Source organism: Sinocyclocheilus rhinocerous, unplaced genomic scaffold (genome assembly GCF_001515625.1).
Source record: "Sinocyclocheilus rhinocerous isolate Xijiao unplaced genomic scaffold, SAMN03320098_v1.1 scaffold1615, whole genome shotgun sequence".
Lineage (NCBI taxonomy): Eukaryota > Metazoa > Chordata > Actinopteri > Cypriniformes > Cyprinidae > Sinocyclocheilus > Sinocyclocheilus rhinocerous.
The window spans coordinates 108,449-128,083 of record NW_015645292.1 but is presented as its reverse complement, the minus strand read 5'-3'; the positions used below and the strand labels follow the sequence as shown (position 1 = coordinate 128,083).

The window sequence follows — 19,635 nt, the reverse complement described above, 5'->3', positions numbered from 1 at the left end:
CATGAAATAAGAAAATATGATCATGTTTTGCAAGAAATTAATTTGTATATATATATTTTTGCATTACATTATTTTCATAGCAATTAAGCACATTTTCCTCCACATTAATGCAAGTCATTTAACTTTTTTAGTAATATTTGAATTTTTTATTAATGTAAAATTACAGTCTGCATAAATTAATGGCAGTACAAAATACTAATATGATATTTAAATAATTTACTATAGTACCGCTTAAAAGTTTGGGGTCAGTGAGTTAATTTTTTATTTTTAATTATCACTTTTATTCATCAAGGATGCATTAAATTGATCAAAAGTGACAGTAAAAATATTTATAATGTTACAAATAAATGCTGTTCTTTTGAGCTTTCTGTTCATCAAAGGATCCTGAAAAATATAATGTATCACAATGTTTCCACAAAAATATTGGGCAGCACAACTGTTTTCAACATTGATAATAATCAGAAATGTTTCTTGAGCAGCAAATCAGCATATTAGAATGATTTCTGAATAATCATGTGACACTGAAGACTGGAGTAATGATGCTGAAAATTCAACTTTGATCACAGGAATAAATTACATTTTACAATATATCCACACAGAAAACTGTTATTTCATATTGTAATAATATTTCACAATATTACAGTCTTTACTGTATTTTTTATCAAATAAAGACAGACTCGGTGAGCAGAAGAGAGACTGTTAAAAACAAAAAAATGAAAGACCTCAAACTCTTGAACAGTATATATGCATCATACATACATAAATGTAAATGCTCATTTTTTGAGTGATTATGCAGGGCATGATGAAGATTACCAAATGGATATCTGAACAGCGAATGTGATTTCAGTGCATTTTGTGGACTTTATAGTCCATTAATTAACTCGATTGTGAATGAACAGGATTATAGGCCTATATTTCTGATCACAAACCATGCAGCCGCTGCAGCAGATGCGATAAGAACAACCACACTGTAAAACAACAGCCGAGCTACTGAACAAATCTGAGCGGTACTGAAGCGTCAAGAGCAGCGCTCAGAAACACAGCCGAATCAACTTTTTAAGCTTGCAACTAAATTATGTATTTACCAAACCGAGCCTCTCTCTCCCCTCTACCTTCTTCAAAAGTGTGATTTTTCATTCAGTGCTAATTTGAGAAAGACAAACAGCTCGGGGCTTTCAGGACAGCCTGCTTGACATTTTCACAGCTTCAATTATTCACACTTTTAACAATGCAGCCGACAGCCCAAAAGGGTACCGCAGCTAAATGAATAGAGCGTGCTATTTTCTCTTTTCTCTCTTTTTTTTGTCAGTTTCTTTTTCTCTTTTCCTGCTCATGTCCTTCCTTCTGTCTATCTAGTATAAATTGAAATACGGGCCGTATAGAAAGGTCAGAATCACCATATTTCACCATGCGTCACTACGGTATATACTTTGAGTACTTTGCCTTTGAGCGAGGTGGCAACATATAACAGGACATGTGCTGTCGAACTATAAAGGCAACATGAAACAGCACATTACTTCCATAATGTGATGCATTTGAAGATGCATGATGCAAAAGCAGCCTAAAACAGTGAGTAAATAGTTACATTAAAAAAACATTATTTTTGGGCTAAGTGACGTCGGTTGAAAATGAAAGTCATTTCAGAACTGGCAGAATTTAATTTCATTGTGATAAAAGATTATGAGGACAAACATTTTTTTCTTTGAATAATGTGCAATATGGAAGATGCTTTCTACCACATGATGATAAATAAATAAATACTTAAATATGTATAGGTAAAATAAATAAAGGTAATTGTGACAAATTTTTTCTTGCAATTCTGAGTTTATATCCAGCAATTTTGACATGTATTCTTAGAATTGCGAGTTTACGTCTCTCAATTGTAAATTATAAATTCATAACTGGAGAGTTTGCAGTATTTCGCAGAATTGTGAGACATAAAATTCACAATTACCTTTTATTTCAGTGCATTTTGCAATTCAAGACAAATTCAGAATAGCAAGAAAAAAGTCAGACTTTTTTCTTAGAACTGTGTTTTTATATCTCAATTTTAAGTGATAAACTCATAATTGTACGTTTTTAGTATATACAAATGTATAATTTTTGTCATGCCAATAAAGCACTCTTAAATTGAATATCTCCCAATTCTGACTTTTTTCTCTGAATTGCATAATAGTGAGAAAAAAGTCAGAATTGTGAGATAAAATTCGCAATTACCGTTTATTTCAGTACATTTCGAAATTCTGACCTTTTTTCTTAGTATTGCGAGTTTATATCACATATTCAAGTTATAAACTCCTAATTGCAGGTTCATAGTAAAACTCTCAATTCTGACTTCTGAGATATAAGCTCAGAACAGCGAGAAAAAAGTCAGAATTGTAAGATAAAAGGTCGCAATTACCTTTTTTTATTTTATTTTTTTATCCCATAGCAGAAACAGGCTTCTATAGGAATCTGACCAGAAATGTGTATTAAGAAAATAAACTGGTTCAGTTTTGATTTCATGCTGAATTTAAGCAAATTTCACCATGGCGAAGCATCTTTTAGTGCTATTGTTCTTCTATATCTGGTTTTCCCATCTAGAGATCACGCTATCTCTCTCACAGCGCAGCGGGGGTTTGAGAGGAAGATTGTGTCATAAGGAAAACAGAACAGAGAGTTTCTACTCTTTTTTGCATCTCTCTTTCCTCCCGATTGATGCAACACGGGGAAATCAGGCAGCTGATCTCCAGAACCAAACGCTCGTCTCCATTTCTGCAGATATTCAATACAAGGAAGTGCATGAATAATGTAGAGGCCAGCGGCGCTGTGCTTTATCAGCTTTATCGCTGTGCCGCTTCTGTCCAGATAGTGTTATAGTCACAATGACACGTCCTTCACTCTCACACACAGCGGCCTCTCATGGCCAATTATTAGGCCTATTTGTCCTCACGTATGTAGGTTAGATCCATCAGAGCTGTGATTTGTTTTATAAAAAAATCACTGCTGGGATTTAGAAGGTCATTTGAAATCTGAAATAGCTTGAGGACAGCGTTTTCTCTGGGGTTTGAGTGACACACCAGAGAGCACAGTGACATTTAGGAATTAACGTAGTGAAAGTCTTCTCCGCTGATGGATTTGATGACGTGACTCTCGAAAACAAAAACACAAAGCTGCTTTACTGACGTCTCTGAACTCCAAACCGTACTGAGCTCCCTCACTGCCTAATGCCTACATAGACAGCTGCCTACTAAAACAACATCAGCTTTTATCCAATTAAACCATTTCCAATTGCATTATTTAAAAGTAATATATTACAATATATTATATTAGATATTATTTATTTATATACTATTTATAGATGAATACTATTAGAAAACCAATCACAAAGAGTAGGCTACTTTCTTCATTTAAAAACATGAGATACAGTGGGATGGGGGGAAACCGCCATAACGTCTTGAGACATGTTTTTTAAAAAGTTGAACTTACATTAATTTTACATGGCTTTCTAAACATGCCACTCTCTTGTGCGAGAGCAACGCTAATAGATGCCCCTCTAGAAAATGTGATAAATATGCGTTCTGTGTGAACGGTTTGGTTTCAGTTTTGATGTAAACAACATCTTCGCCACACTGATGCTCTCGTTTTCCGCAATATATTGAATGAACAATGTAGCAGCGCCGCATCTAGTGGGTTCAACTGGATAGGCTAACAAAAGCAATGACACTTACATCGTCGTCGCATTTCGTGCGCCACTGATAAGGCTGCCTGACGGCTGACGCAGACCTAAAATTCGAATGCAACGTTTTTGCATTCGAATGTGGATTTTTTTTTTTTTAATTCAACGAATATTCGATTTTTATTTGACAGCCCTAATTTGTAGTAGTAGTAGTAGTAGTAGTAATATGATTATTAATATATACTACTGTTAAAACATTTGGGTCAGTAAGATTTAAAAAAAAAAAAATTATACTTTCAGCAATCAGAAAGAATGCATTAAATTGATCAAAAGTGTCAGTAAAGACATTTATAAAGTTACAAAATATTTCTATTTCTAAAAAAAATTTCGTTCTTTTGAACTTTCCATTCTCAAAGAATCCTGAAATATAAATATTCCACAAAAATATTGTGCAGCACAACTGTTTTCTACATTGATAATAATCAGAAATGTTTCTTGAGTAGTAAATCAGCATATTAGAATGATTTCTGAAGATCATGTGACACTGAAGACTGGAGTAATGATGCTGAAAATACAGCTTTTATCACATTTTAAAATATATTCACATAGAAAAGTCAATTGAAATCGCAATAATATTTCACAATTTTACAGTTTTTACTGTATTTCTGATTAAATATACAGTAGAATATAAATAATTATATATAATATGTAAATTATATTAAACATTGTAGTATATGTATGTATATATAAAATTATTCTATGCATTTATAATAATCTTGAATTAAGCTTTTCCACTGAATGCATTACAAACATACTTTGTTTCTAATAATAAACAACACTGCAGCAATACAAATTATTTACAGTATATATAAACTTATTTTGCCATTCTAAAGTAGCTCATGCAAAAGTCAGTTTATTTGTATACCAAATGATTTACCCAAGACTGTTTACCATTGCTAAAGTGAAGCTCACCGCTGATTGGTGAACATTTTTTAGTGACATACAGCTTTGACTTTTAAGCTATCATGCCACAAGACATCAATCGCCTCCAGTTCAGCTTCTCGTTTTTCTTTTCAGCACAAGAGCACATTGAGGTCACTAAAGCAGTTAGATGGGGCTTATTCAGACCAATAAAAAAGCATCCATATACACACACACACATACTGAAATAGTGCTGCTAAAGTGAATGTTAATTTGGTGGCATAAAGACACAGCTGGTACTGCGAGACGTGAACATTGTGTCACATTTCAGCAGCGAGCGCGCACAGAAAGAGCTCTCAGCCTGAGCCCTGTTTAAATATGAGTAAGCGCTATTGAAAAGGCTATTGATCTGCCTATGATTAGAAGTCCATTCATGGCCTTTGCTGTGGCTGTTGGCCCTCGCTTCCTTATTGACTCGCCGTGATGGACTGACTTCGGCCCATTCAAGAGAAGCCCGTTCATAGTGGCCGACTGAGATAAGATTGAAACTTCACTGCTGTTTCAGGGCTTTCGGTTGATATGATTGTTTGGAGGTTTCTAATGAAAGCAAGAGTCACTCATCAATAGAAAGTTAAACTTGGGAGTCCACAGTAGATTGAGGATATACTTTAAGACAAAGTACTACAAATCTGAGCATTTGGTGCTGAGTTTAGATCATGCAACAGATCTTGTGCACTAAAGTGAATGCACTAATGCTTTTTAACATTTATTTGCTCTGGAATGCACTGATGCATCGGCTCTGTTTCAAAACCTGGCAATGTGCAAAAAAATAACATGTTTCAGCATTAGTTAATTGCATTAGGTATAATGACCTAAAATGAACAACATTTTTGCATTATTTATTAAACTAGGCTAAAAATTCATTATTTTTAAGTTTATTCGAATAAATTAGCTAATGTTAATTTAGTACATTAAGTAAGATTTGTTTGGACAATCTTTTACTTTATTAAAAATCACTGGATAAAATATTTAAAAAAGAAACAACATTGTTTTCTTGTTTTTTTTTCATGTGTCCAGTGATTTTTAATAAAAGAAGAGTTTGTTTATTTGAACATTTTACAACCTGGATATTTTAGAAAAAATAATTAACACAGATTAAACAATATTAATAATTGTTGTAAAAGAATTGTTCATTATTTAATGTTAACTGCTGAATTAATGAATGTTAACATATTGAATCTTATTGTAAAGAATTATGGTAACACTTCAGATTAGGGAACACTCACAATCAACTAACACTTTTGTCTCAATAAACTCCTAATTTGTTGGTTATTAATAGTTAGTAAGGTAGTTGTTAAATTTAGGTATGGGGTGGATTAAGGGATCTAATATATGGTCATGCAGAATCAGACATTAATATGTGCTTTATAACTACTAAGAAAAAGCCAATATGCTAGTAATATACAAGCTAATAAGCAACTAGTTAATAGTGAGAACTGGTCATTAAAGGAACACGCCACTATTTTTGAAAATAGGCTCATCATTTTTGAGCGAGATGCTAACGGTCTAATCAGATTCAATGATCTATGCTAAGCTACAGCCAAAAGTGCTACCGCCAGACCCGGAGATCGGCTGAATGGATTCGAAAATGGTAAAACTCAACTGTTTAACTCTAGGGGAGCCTATGAACTCTAAAATGAGCCTATTTTCAAAAATTGCCATTTTTCCCCAGACACGTCCTGGCTAGGATTTCTATATTGTCTAAAATATCCAGGTTTTGGCTTTGTTTTCCTGTTTTCATACTTGCTGAAGGTAATGATCGAAAAGTAGTTTGACCAATAACATGCAGGCATTGTACATAACCGACCAATCGTGGCGCGTGAGAAGATGGGATCTACAGAGAACAAAATCTAATGCAGCATTGAATGCATCCTTTACAGAGAAGGCAAACACAGAATGCATTTTGAAATAATTATTGCAAATATATAAATATGATTATTTCAATTAATTGAAATAGACTATATGACTTAATATTTGTGTGTACAGTTTTTAGAGTGTTGCATCAGTATCTTTATAACTTCATATCATCATAACTCTATTAAAATCAATTGTGCATGCAGTTTCCCGTTTGCTTCATGTGAGACACTATGTATGACACAAATTTGCGCTCCAAATCTGTCACTTATGAGCCTCCATTTCAGTTAGGACGCATCTAGATGGTAGACAGCACTAGGTTGTAGAGAATAGGCCTAGAATTAGACAATGTGAAGAAAGTTTGTAGACTGAACATGCACTTCACTGTGCCCTAACATGTCTTGTATTCTGTGTATATTGTTTATTGTCTAAACTTTTGTATTATTGTATTTGTACTACATATATTGCACTGCTGATATGTGATACACAAAACGACCTTTCTATATATTGTTGTTATGCTGGGAACGTTAATGCTGAATCAATGCCAAGACCTGTTGAGAAACATAACTTCATTCTCCCATATCTGGGCTGAATGACAATAAAATGAACTTGAACGTATTTGCAAATGTCCCTGCAAAAGAACTTAACTTTAATAGCTAATAATAATATAATATAGTTCCAATATTACTCAAATTAAAACAGTATTATTATTAAAAAGGCATAAGTTGAAGAATTAAGAAACAATCATATGCAATGCAGTATAAAGCCAAGATACCTAGGTCTTCTGTGAGTTGCTAAAACAGTGCATGTAAGTGTGCCCAGAGACGAATCGAGCATTTGCCAAGCCATCAGCCTGTTATAGAGAGCTTCACAGATGACGCGCACTGTGCTAGATAAAACTCAACAAACAACAATCTGAGCAGATCTGTCGTATTTTTGAAGATGTTTAAACTTGTTATGCAACACAGTGTTCAGTTATAAAACTTTCAAGTCATGCATATAAAAAAAAAAAAAAAAAAAAGCATTTTGCAGAAAGTTGAGAGGTAAGAATCAAATAAATGCAGCTGAGGGTAAATAAGAGGGGCTTTCAACAGTGCAGACAGATACCAGAAAGAAGAATGATAGAGCTGGATGCACAAACAAAACCAGAACTGAGCTGAATCTTAAAATCTGCTCGATTCAACCCATTATCTTAAAGGTGACTGCGTGATAAGACTAAAAATGTGATTCGTGAGCATATGATCGACTGAAACCATCACCAGCTGCAAGAGTTTTTCAAACAGCTCAATTCACATCTGATGATACAGTTTCACATCACACAGAATAGCCAGACAGCTGCAGAAGCAAATTCCGTTTTTACAAAAAGGCAGACATTTGCAAGTAGTTGCTGAAAAACAGCCCAAATAATGCTTATATTGACCTCATGAGATGGTTAAACAACACTTCTGACTGAATATCACACTTTATTTTTGCACCCGAAGCGACATGCCAGTGTGTAAAACTACACATATTTGTATTCACACAGCACTTTTTTAGCAAAGCAGACGTTTTATTCTGGTTTTTACTGAAATTATTCTTGACCTCATTATAGAAATGTTCAATCTAGAGGTCAGGAGAGCATCTGAAACCACCTTTCAGCCTCAACCCAGCTTTACAATCAATATTCGTGATTCACCAGCAGATCCACAATAGGAATTAATGTAGCTAGCATTCTTAAACAGTTCTTTTCGTTATTTAATAAAACCCAAGTCAACTGCACACTAGAAAGCAATTCAAAACTAGAGCAAAACCAAAAATTATCAGTTTTTATAAATGCAGTTATCACTCTGGGCCTGTGTTTAAAGCTATATACAAGATAAGACTGACAGACAGTGGTCATTTAGAAAATAATTTCCCTTCATTAAGTGCTTATAAGCTAAAATGCATCAACTACATGACTAATAACCTCATGGCTGTGTTGCCCAAAAATGCTGCTACAGTATGAAACCAGCTCACTAGGTTTGAGACACAGCCCAAGCCCTCACACTGTGTTCCGGCTCATCAGACAGAAACACACGAGCACACTTACAAAACAACTGACACACATCTCAACTCAAACTACACACATAGCCTGACAGGCTCTGATGTTCCCTCGTCAATATCTGATCTGAGACAAGAAGGTTCAGCAGATCGAGGAGTTTTACCTCAGATGTTCGGAGGACTGTTTCCGTCGCTCTTGAGAAACATTAAACTTCCCAGCGCCGCTCTTCGTCTCAATGTGAGCTCAGATCTGGCGGTGTGTGAGATCAGCAGCACAGGAAACACGCCGCATTTCTCCTTAAAATCACTTTATCTCCGGCGACCGCGAAAACAAGCCACTCTGAGCTCCATCACTGCGAGATTCATCCGCGAGGAAAGCAACACAAACACTGAGAGGGAGGTAGGTGTGTGTGTGAGTGAGTGAGTGAGAGAGAGAGAGAGAGAGAGAGAGAGAGAGAGAGAAAGAGCGAGCGATCGAGATCAGCACCACGGACAGCGACCCCATTCATTCAGTTTAGACGTTTAGCAAGTAAATAAAACATGAGTAAAAAAAAAATCTACTTTTTTATCTTTATTCTTTTTTAATCTTCAAAAGCTTGCTAATAATATACTTTTTAATGGAATAGTTTACTCAAAAATTAAAATTTGTTGTCTTAAAATTCGTATGATTTTTCGTTCTTCAGTGGAACGCAAAAGATGTTTTGAAAAATGTTTACACTGCTTTTTTTTTATAAACAAATAATTATAATAGTTATATAATAATTAGAATAGCAATTTATGCTTCCAAACTCCAAAAGGCTTAAAAAAACAATAGTTGACTTTTTGTTAGTAGTAGTAGTAGTAGTAGTAGTAGTAGTAGTAGTAGTAGTAGTTACTGCTGTTGTTGTCCAGGCTGGACTATTATTGTAATATAATCTATTTCACATGAATTCTTTCCTAAATGACAAGTAAACACAAAACAAACTATGGTTGAAGTTAAAAAGTCAAATATTATATTTCCTTAAACCTGTAAAAGAAAAGAAAAGACTGACATTCTGACACATTTCTAAACTTGCCTCTCAATGGCACATAAAAGCAAAAACTGTGGTCGGTCACTTTTACATGTCAATAATATGGTCTCTTCCTGTCAAAGTGAGTGGTTCTGGGCCAAAATGATCTGTAATGTGTTTCAAACCTTATGCTGATATTCAAAAGCCTGACTAACAAACCCATGACAGAAAGAACAGGAGGGACTCTATTACAGGACAGAAGCTGGAGCATTTTAATGTTTGTACATGTCAAGCTTGAATTAAACTGTTACACATGGGACAGAAGACCGTGCACACACTCTTTTTGACAGACTCACTTAACATATTGATAATTGTTTGTTCTGCATAACAGTCTCTTCTTCAGGTCTAGAGTAGAGTGGAACCAGAAAACACTCTGTTTCGTCTATATTTACCTGCAGAAGCGTGTGACACATATGTCTTCTGGGAGGAGATGTTGGGAATAATATGTCAGCCATGATCTGAGGAGGTGACTGTAGCATTTGACTCATTTGAAGTGATTCAGTGAAGTGATGCTTGATGCATCTGGATGCAGTTATTATATACAGAGTGAACTGCGTTAAAGTAGGTGTCTAAATTAAGTGCACAAACAAATCTGAACAACTATATCAGTTTATTTCCAGAGATCCTGGAATATTGCAGACATGTACCACTAACATGATACTTTTTGAAATGTCTTTCCATCATTAAGTGTCATGTTAGATTTCCTATTCGTATTGTGCAACACTTCTACTCTGTAACTAAAGTAAAAAGAGTATGTTTGCGTTGTCATTTAAGGATATTTATGTACATATTCACTGACTTCTTTATGCACTCGGGGTTCAGTCTTTCCCCAGTTTGATGCTGAACAAAATGTTTCCCATCTGACCCAAATAAATGAAACTTGCTCTCATCACTAAAGTGAACTTTGGACCAGTTCTTCTCTCTCCACACAACATGTTCCTCAGCAAAGGTGAGCTTAGCCTTTAGATTCTTTCTGCTGATGAGAGGTTTGGTCACTGCAGAGTGTGCTTTCAGTCCGGCTTCTCTTAAACGTGCCAAGACAGATCCTTACCCTGTTCAGCGCTGAACTGGCGAGCAATTCCAGCTGCAGTGCTGAACCGATTCCCCATTGAGCATCTCCGCATTATCCTGTCTTCTTGTGCATTTGTCTTACAAGGATGACCAGACTTTTTGGGGGACTTGAATGGATTAGTGTTATTGTAAAGCTGCAGTATTCGAGAAATCACAGATTTAGAATGACCAGCTTCTCTTGCAGTGGCTGAAAGGGTCATCATCTGGACTGCGTCCTGTTGCAGGGTTTCAGTCACCTTAGAGCGGCCCGCCATCTTGCAATCTCAGTGTAAATTAGAGAAATGCTTCTAGTTAAATAGGGTTTGTCATATAATTAAGGAAATTAGCACCAGATGCCAGATTAACACCAATAACTTTGTAGGTATCAGTAAGTGTTCTCTAATTTTGATCAGAGTTCTTTTTCAAATATCTAATTTAAGTTTTTTATACTGTGCTTTATAACACAATTAATTTAAGAAATATGCTTTAAAACTGCCCTTTTACTACTATTAGGATAACTTCAAATAGGACTAAGCAGTGACCTCGAAATTTAGGAAATTGTAGGTTGTTCTCTAATTTTGATCTCATAATATGCCATCAAATGATCCAGTTAAGGACATTTGCTGTTTATGGAGAGATTAAAGATTTGTGAGATTGAACACATGTATGTGTGCTCCTCTTCTATCATCATGAAGGATTTTGGAGAAGCGTTTAGCCCCGAGCTGCCAATAGGAATCTGACACTGCAGTCTACAGCTAGATGCTTTGGATTAAAAGTCTAACAAGCGGTACATTTTTGCATACTTATCCTTTAGACTCCCTTCTCTGCAGAAGCTAATGTGATGAAGCAAGATTCAATCCGAACCTTTCCGTTTGATCCCACCTCAAACATTAAATCCAAATGCCAGCTCTGTCCTGAACCACACTCTTACCCAAACTGCCCTCAAACTTCCACTCTAGTCTGGATTATCCTGAAGTGACCTGAAACTTCTCATATATTAATGTATTTACGTAATAGCATTAACTATGCATCTCTTTTTTGGTGAAGGAGATTATTAGAGTGATTATATACACTACCGTTAATGATAAAGAGATGCAGTGAGAACTTAATACTTTTATTTAGCGAGGATGCATAAAACAGATCAAAAGTGACAGTAAAGACATTTATAATGAAAGATTTCTGTTTTACAGAAATGTTCTTTTCTGCTGTTCTTTTAAATTTTCTATTCATCAAAGGATCTAGAAAAAAATAAATAAATATCAACGCTTCCACAATAATATTGGGCAACACAACTATTTTCAACATTGATAATAACCAGAAATGTTTCTTGAGCAGCAAATCAGCATATTAGAATGATTTCTGAAGAATCATGTGACACTGAAGACTGGAGTAATGATGCTGAAAATTCAGCTTTGCATCACAGAAATAAATTACATTTTAGCAGATATTCACATAGCAAACAGTTATTTGAAATTGTAATAATATTTCACAATTTTACAGTTTTTACTGTATTTTGTCAAATAAATGCAGCCTTGGTGAGCAGAAGAGCTCAAACTATGGAAAATAATAGCATGAGGTGAGTGGTGATAGAGCTTTAATTTGAGTGAACTATTCCTTTAAAGTTTAATGTCAATATCTTTTGCTCTACGTCCAATAATCTCTCTTTTGTGACACTTACACACACACACACACACACACACACACAGACACACACACACACACACACACGCACGCATGCACGCACACACACACACACACTCTCACAGACACACACACACACACACACACACACTCTCACAGACACACACACACACACACACACACACGCACGCATGCACGCACGCACACACACACATCAAACATGTTGAATTCAATACAGAGTGTTTTCCTGGTTAATCACTGCAGTCAGTCAGTGTAAACTGTGTTATAGCTGCAGGCAGAGAGTTGAGCTGCATCTCTCTCTCTCTCTCTCTCTCTCTCACTGAGGAAGAGAGCTAGTCAGTAATCAATGCAAACACTACCACACCAATCAATGCATTCAAAGAAAACAAATAAACAAAAACAAATCATTCAGTCCTACATCACTACCTCTGAAACAAAAACAGGCCAATCAAACCACATTTATTTTCTGTGATTTTGTTTGTTTATTATGCAGATTCCTACAGTATTTAAATCTTTGTTATGCATCATGAATATTGTCATCTCTTATGACAAATTGCTTGTGATGTTCTTCATTTGCAAGGTGCTTTGGATAAAAGCATCTGCTAAATGAATGAATGTAAATGTCACTTCTTAAAGGGATAGTTCACTCAAAAATGAAACTTCTCTCATCATTTTCTCACCCTCGTGCCATCCCAGATGACTTTCTTTCTTCAGATGAATACAAATGAAGATTTTTAGAAGAAAAAAAAGAATAATCAATCCATATAAGAGAAGTGAAATGAAGTGAGTTACTCCTTTAACTCTTGTAAAATCTCTTGAATACACAGCTTATTGCTTTAATAAAATACAGCAACTGAAAAATCATAAAAGACACCAGTGTTCAGTAAACAAATGCATTAAATTAACTTTTTTTTTTAGAATAAACGATTTTTCTGCTAAGTTCTTCATTAGCCCATCTAAAGATTGTTTACGGTTTCTAAACAACTTCAAGACTTTAATGCATGGTGCGTTTATCAAAAGTTATAAGCACAGATCATCTAATTAAGTAATTAGTGAATTTCTCAGAACTATAGATGTTTATTCACAATCAAATATGCTTTGTGTTATTTGTAGCCAAACCCTTGTGAAAAATAACCATACAGTAATTAATATCCAGCAGACTGTCATCATCACTCTTTTGAATGTATTTTTAGTTTATCAAATAAAGAGAGATGAGGGGAGATGTCAAAACCACATGAAGAGCTTATGTGACGTGGCATCTGATCGGCAGATGGTTGTGAGACACATGAGAACATCCATAGATGGGAACAGCTGCCATCCACCAAATTCAGCCCAAAATCCGTTTAGAGACAACAGCTCAAATGATCTCAAACAAACTACTTTAGGTTCATGTTTTTAGGATGAAAGATAAAGATAGCATGGCCTAACTCCATATAGATAACACTCAGATTGCTCAGACAGGAGAGAGAGATAGATCAGGCAACGAGCACATGTGCATTTTAGATGTTGTATTAAAACAATATTTTTGGAGCACCACTTTAAAAATGCAACCATAATTGCAGCCATGGGAATAATAAACACAAAATACGGCTGGATAAAATGACTCGAGTGGAATAGTGTTGTAATATTCTAGAACCTTTTGAGAAGAAAAGAAAAAAAAGCATTATGCAGAATATATGAAAATGTTCCCAGTGATTCACTTTTCTTGTTTGCAAGACAAGAAAGTATTCCTTTTCACTCTTTTCTATCTGAGTGTCTCTCTCAGGATATCACATCCACTGTAAACCGGAGCAGCATAACAGTAGACAAACAGTTTCTCGCTGAGTGTGAGCTGTCAGATCATTCGAGGTAAGCCTAGCATTGTTTAATATTTCACAGATTTTAGTAAAACTGGAAAACATTCACATCTAGTGCTGTCAATGAGGTACATTAAACAAAAACATTGTCCTAGCGGTCTAAATCATGACATGCAGTAAAACTGCTCTAAAAATAAAGCTAAATCCACTGACTTCTATTCGCAGCCTCAGTCTGCATATATTTAAAGTGTGTTTCTATGATCATTGTGATCTTATATTAATCTACTATGATCTATTTCAGATAAAGCTGTGCTTAAATGGCACATAAAATCTATGGTTGGTCGCTGTACACATCAGTCAAGTGATCTCATCCATTAAACCGAGCGTTTTTCCAGACTTAACTAACTTGTGTTACAGACAGTTTTGTAAACTCTCACCAATTCATAATGGGTCATTAATTGTCAAGAGTTTCTAGTTTCAACACTATTTTGTTCTAATTGTGTCCAATTTACTCTAGGAGCCACAATGAAATCCCTATAGCTCAGGAATTAAACCATATTGGGACAAAAAAATTAAGATAAGAAAATAAATCTTTGCTAAGAACCAGAATCTAATAGGATATTAAGATATTTTTAATACTTGTTGAGTTACAGCCATGCAAACTTTCTGGAAAAAAAATGTGAAAAGTGCTATTTTCCCATTTTTGAACGGTCCCCATTGGCAGATAATGCAATAAGCACTGCTAAAGTCAGCAGATTTTACTAATAGAGCTACCCATCTCTGTGTAAAAATAACATGATGCTGCCATCTTTCTAAAGTCATTTTTACCCCCCTGTTATTTGGCTCCGAATCTCAGGTGAAAATTGTAATTTTGATCCCTCTAAACAAAATAGTGGATTACTCAGTAAATATTCATCCATGACTAGTCATTCTGGCTACTCTGGTCAGAAAAAATATTAACAAAATCAAAACTTTTAGGCAGGGAAAATTCTGAAATTTGTCACAGAATGACCCTAATGCTATTGCCACTTAAAAGACCACTTAGAAGGTCATGAGGTAATTTTGTGCAATGACATCAAATTCTTAACTTCACATTTTTATGAGTCCAAACAAACAATTTTTGACATGTAAACTATGCCTAAAACCTTTCTTCTGCTGCATTCAGGAGATGCACATCAGGTTGAACATTATTGGTGCTTTATTATATCGCTGATGCAGCTGTTTTATGAAGGCAATTAGTCTTAAGGCAACCATGCTTAAGAACAAGCTTTACCATAAAATCAGCGTGAGGCACATTCTCTCACAGCCTATTGCTTAAGATATATTTTTCATTCTTTTACTTTTAAGGATGTAATAAAAGTAGATTTAACACCTGTTTTCACACAAATTGCTTTTGCTCATAAAAGAACACTTGCAACTTCACAGTTTAATATTGCGCAGTGACATCACAATCATAACTTTACATTGCTTATTTCTTGCCAGCTGCTTGTGAGACCGACCAAATCGTTCATCTCATCTTGTTTCACAGTCTGACTATAAATTGCACTCTCCACACGTCTTCACGAGCTCTCAGAGGTCTCTGTGCTTTTCTCATTAATCATCACCTCCAAACATGCACTTTTGCAACTTCAAAACATCTATTCTCAAAGCCACAATTCACACGCTTGCCAAAACAACGAGACACAAAACACAAAGAAATGGTTTTATTTTAGAAAGATCTTCCAGTCATTATGAGATGATTTCAGGAACATAATGGAGACATTATTGGTTTGAGTTTTCTTGAGTGATCGTTAAATGGCATCCTGTCTTTAGATTAACACAGTCCAGACACTAAACTAATTCTGTCAGCAGATGCGCGTGACCTCACAGTGAGACGATAATTAAATATGAGTGAAATGGCTTGGTACTTATAGCATATGGGAAGCGCAGATTTGATTCACAGAGAAAGGTGTGTGTGTGTGGGAGCTGACTCTAATTACAGCGATGCAGTTGGAAATAAAGACGGAGGAAACTGTCTCAACTCTCTTCCCTCGTTTCAACAGGGAATGTCAGCAGAAACAGAGATCAGGGAAATGTGTGCCAGCTCAGTTCTCTCTTCTTTCCATCTTTTCAAGCATTTGATATGAAATGCATTATGTAACCTTTGGCCCACTTCGTTATTGTAGCATATTTTAGTTCAGAAAAAGAAGCTGTGCAAGTTTCTCAATCACTAGAGGCACTGAATGGAACTGCAAAAATGAAGACTGTTTCCAAACAGTCTCTTCTGCTCACCAAGGCTGCATTTATTTAATCAAAAATACAGTAAAAACTAGAATTTTGTGAATTATTATTACCATTTAAAATAGATGTTTTCTATGTGAATATCTGTTAAAATGTAATTTATTTCTGTGATCAAATCTGAATTTTCAGCATCATTACTCCAGTCTTCATGATCTTCAGAAATCATTCTAATATGCTGATTTGCTGCTCAAGAAACATTTCTGATTATTATCAATGTTGAAAACAGTTGTGCTGCTGAATATTTTTGTGGAAACGTGATACATTTCATTTTTCAAGATTCTTTGATGAATATTAAATTCAAAAGAACAGCATTTATTTGAAATATATTTTTTTTACTCTCGCTTTTGACCAATTTAATGCATCCTTGTTGAATAAAAATATGAATCCCTTTCCAAAAAAAATAAATAAATAATAATACTGACCTTAAACATTTGAACAGTATAAATTAAATATATTGTAAATACATCATTCACAACAGATATTAATTTTACCAGTGCCCAACATTTTTGGAGCTTATAAAGACATTATATCAAGATGGAAGAAAGTACTTTAACAAACACATTCAACATTCTTCTCAATCAATGTAATGGGTTTTTATATCTCACTAGCTCATAGACTTTATCAGGTGCTCAGTGCAGGTTGTACATGTGCTCTTGTGTGTGTTTATCCAGCGCTGCCTGTTTCTGTGCTGGATTCTGTGATGTTGGTTTGAACCTCCAGAACTGCTATTTAAAACCCACATCAGCTACACAGAGAGAGTTTGCTCAGCCCAAGGCAAACAGCACACACTCGACAAACGCTTTACACACACATACCCCTTCAAACACACAGAAATCACACTTTGGCATTCATCCGAAATGGCCACATGTCATTTTTCCATTCCACTCATCCGCCTTTAGTCGCTCTCAGTCTGTCCGTCTCTCTAACACACGAGGTACAACAACACAAGCGCTGGAGGAAGCGTCACTCCCGACCCTCTTGTCTGGTTACAGTAAATCCTGTAAATGGCACGACCGTCTGTTTCCTCTCTGACTCTACACATTTCATTGAATGAGAGGGTCGGCCAACACTGTTGTCCACCGCAGGATTAACTGGGGCATTTTAAAAAGCAGATTATGGGAGGATTTTGAAGCAGATGAGACCTGTTCTGTTCTCTTCATGTTCCATTAACTAATTGTTACGTCTTACCTCGCATGCTCCTCTGATCACACCGACACGTGGTGCATGATGGGAAACAGGAGGGAAAGAAAGAGCACTGCGTCAAACACAAACCCCAGTGGAAAAAACTACCGCAGAAAGTATAAAGATGTGCATTTTCAGAAGAAAATACTAGTGCTCTGAGGCAGTAAAAAAATAATAGAGTTAAAGTTAAAGTCTGTGTAAGTGAAATGCTGCATTACAGAAGCCTCACATGAAATCGTAACGTTCGGCTGCGCACAAGAATAACACGCATCATAAAAGGTCAAAACAGTAGATGCTTAAGTAAATGTTAAAAGAACTTGTGATGAATCACGATTCATTGTGCAAATGTTACATCACTGTCAGTGAAGGAAATAATAAAGGTAGCTCAAAGAAAACTATAGGAAGATTCTCAAACTAAATTCTTTAAAAAAAGACAATTTGGTGCTACGCTTTGCCTGACATGACATGTGAACGTAAATGAAAGCTACGGCAGAGGGGGAAAAAATTCTGCAAATGACAATTTAAATGTTGCTGTTCCTCACACAAAGCATCACATGACTTCAGAACACTTGGAATATAAAGCACAAACTGAAAGGACTATGATCATTGCAAAGATTTTCTGAGGTTTACAGAACATACTTGATGGTTTCTAGAGTGTTACTAAGATAGATAGATAGATAGATAGATAGATAGAATAGCAGACAGACAGAAAGACAGACAGACAGACAGAAAGATAGACAGATAGATAGATAGATAGATAGATAGATAGATAGAATAGCAGACAGACAGACAGACAGACAGACAGACAGACAGACAGACAGACAGACAGACAGACAGACAGACAGACAGACAGACAGACAGACAGACAGACAGACAGACAGACAGACAGACAGACAGACAGGAAGACAGACAGATAGACAGACAGACAGACAGACAGACAGATAGATAGATAGATAGATAGATAGATAGATAGATAGATAGATACAGTAGCAGACAGACAGATGATTGACAGACAGACAGACAGACAGACAGACAGACAGGAAGACAGACAGACAGACAGACAGACAGATAGATAGATAGATAGATAGATAGATAGATAGATAGAGCAAAAAACACTAATGTCCTGAGGCTATAGAGCATTCCAGCTTATTTATAACCCAGCACTACCATTGAAACCTTCAACTGTGAAAACCAGGCCATCAAATCAGACCAGAGCCCACAGAAGAGCTCAGAACAATATGAACCCGGCTCTCAATCACAGGACATTCCTGCTAACACCTTTCATTAGTGTCCCTGTGTCCGCGATGCACATACTGTATTAGACGTTACAATTAATTAGTAAGAACCATAACAACCTGCAATTGCGAGCAGCTCCACAATAATTATGTACATATAGTTCATTCGATTTCATTAGTATTTAAGGAAAATACTAAATAACACAAATACTAATGGCAAATTTGACTGCAATTTTATAATAGGGCCAACATTGCCGGCTCGGTTTAGGATAATTCCTCATTTGACTCTGAAAACCATTATCCAGCTGGCTACATTCCATGTTTAACCAGCTCTATTTGTACCCACAAAGTGTGAAAACATGTTTACCCTTCTCCAAAAATATTTTCCTCATCTATGCATCATGGAAAGGGAATGCATATTTTAATGCATATTAACAGCTTTCTGAAAATTGCAATTATGTTACATAATTTACTATGGCGTAGAATCTGTATCCAAACAAGTCATGCATATTATTATGATTACAAGAACTTGAGGGTTAAAGACATGCAAGTATATTTTTAACCACAGCTGCACCGTCAGAATGAGTTTAACTAACCGAACAATCAGTTAGCAGGACAGTCCACTGCACGCCATCTGGGATCTATGTGTCATCTGTTCTGCACCATGTACTTCACATACTCTCTCTTCTGGGGGTGCATGAAGAAGAGTTCCCATTGGTGGCTTTCCCTCAATGCAAGAGTGGCCACCCAGAAAGTAATTCAGCTGAGGGAAGGCAGCCAATCACAGCTCTTCTTCTTGCAGTCTCCTAGAGGCACTTGACACATACATGCATTACAAACTGATGCACAGTCTGTTTCCCATATTATGT

The 19,635-nt window shown here is 35.7% G+C and overlaps 1 protein-coding gene across 1 annotated transcript in view; it reads right to left on the bottom strand.

Annotated features, from left to right (window-relative positions):
• Positions 1 to 8,895, bottom strand: part of LOC107705865 (disks large-associated protein 4-like) — a 120,944-nt gene extending 112,049 nt beyond the window's left edge. The window contains exon 1 of the mRNA XM_016509371.1: positions 8,677 to 8,895. The gene's annotated coding sequence lies outside the window, so the exon portion shown is untranslated. The remainder of the gene's footprint in view (positions 1 to 8,676) is intronic.
• Between the last annotated feature and the right edge of the window lie 10,740 nt (positions 8,896 to 19,635).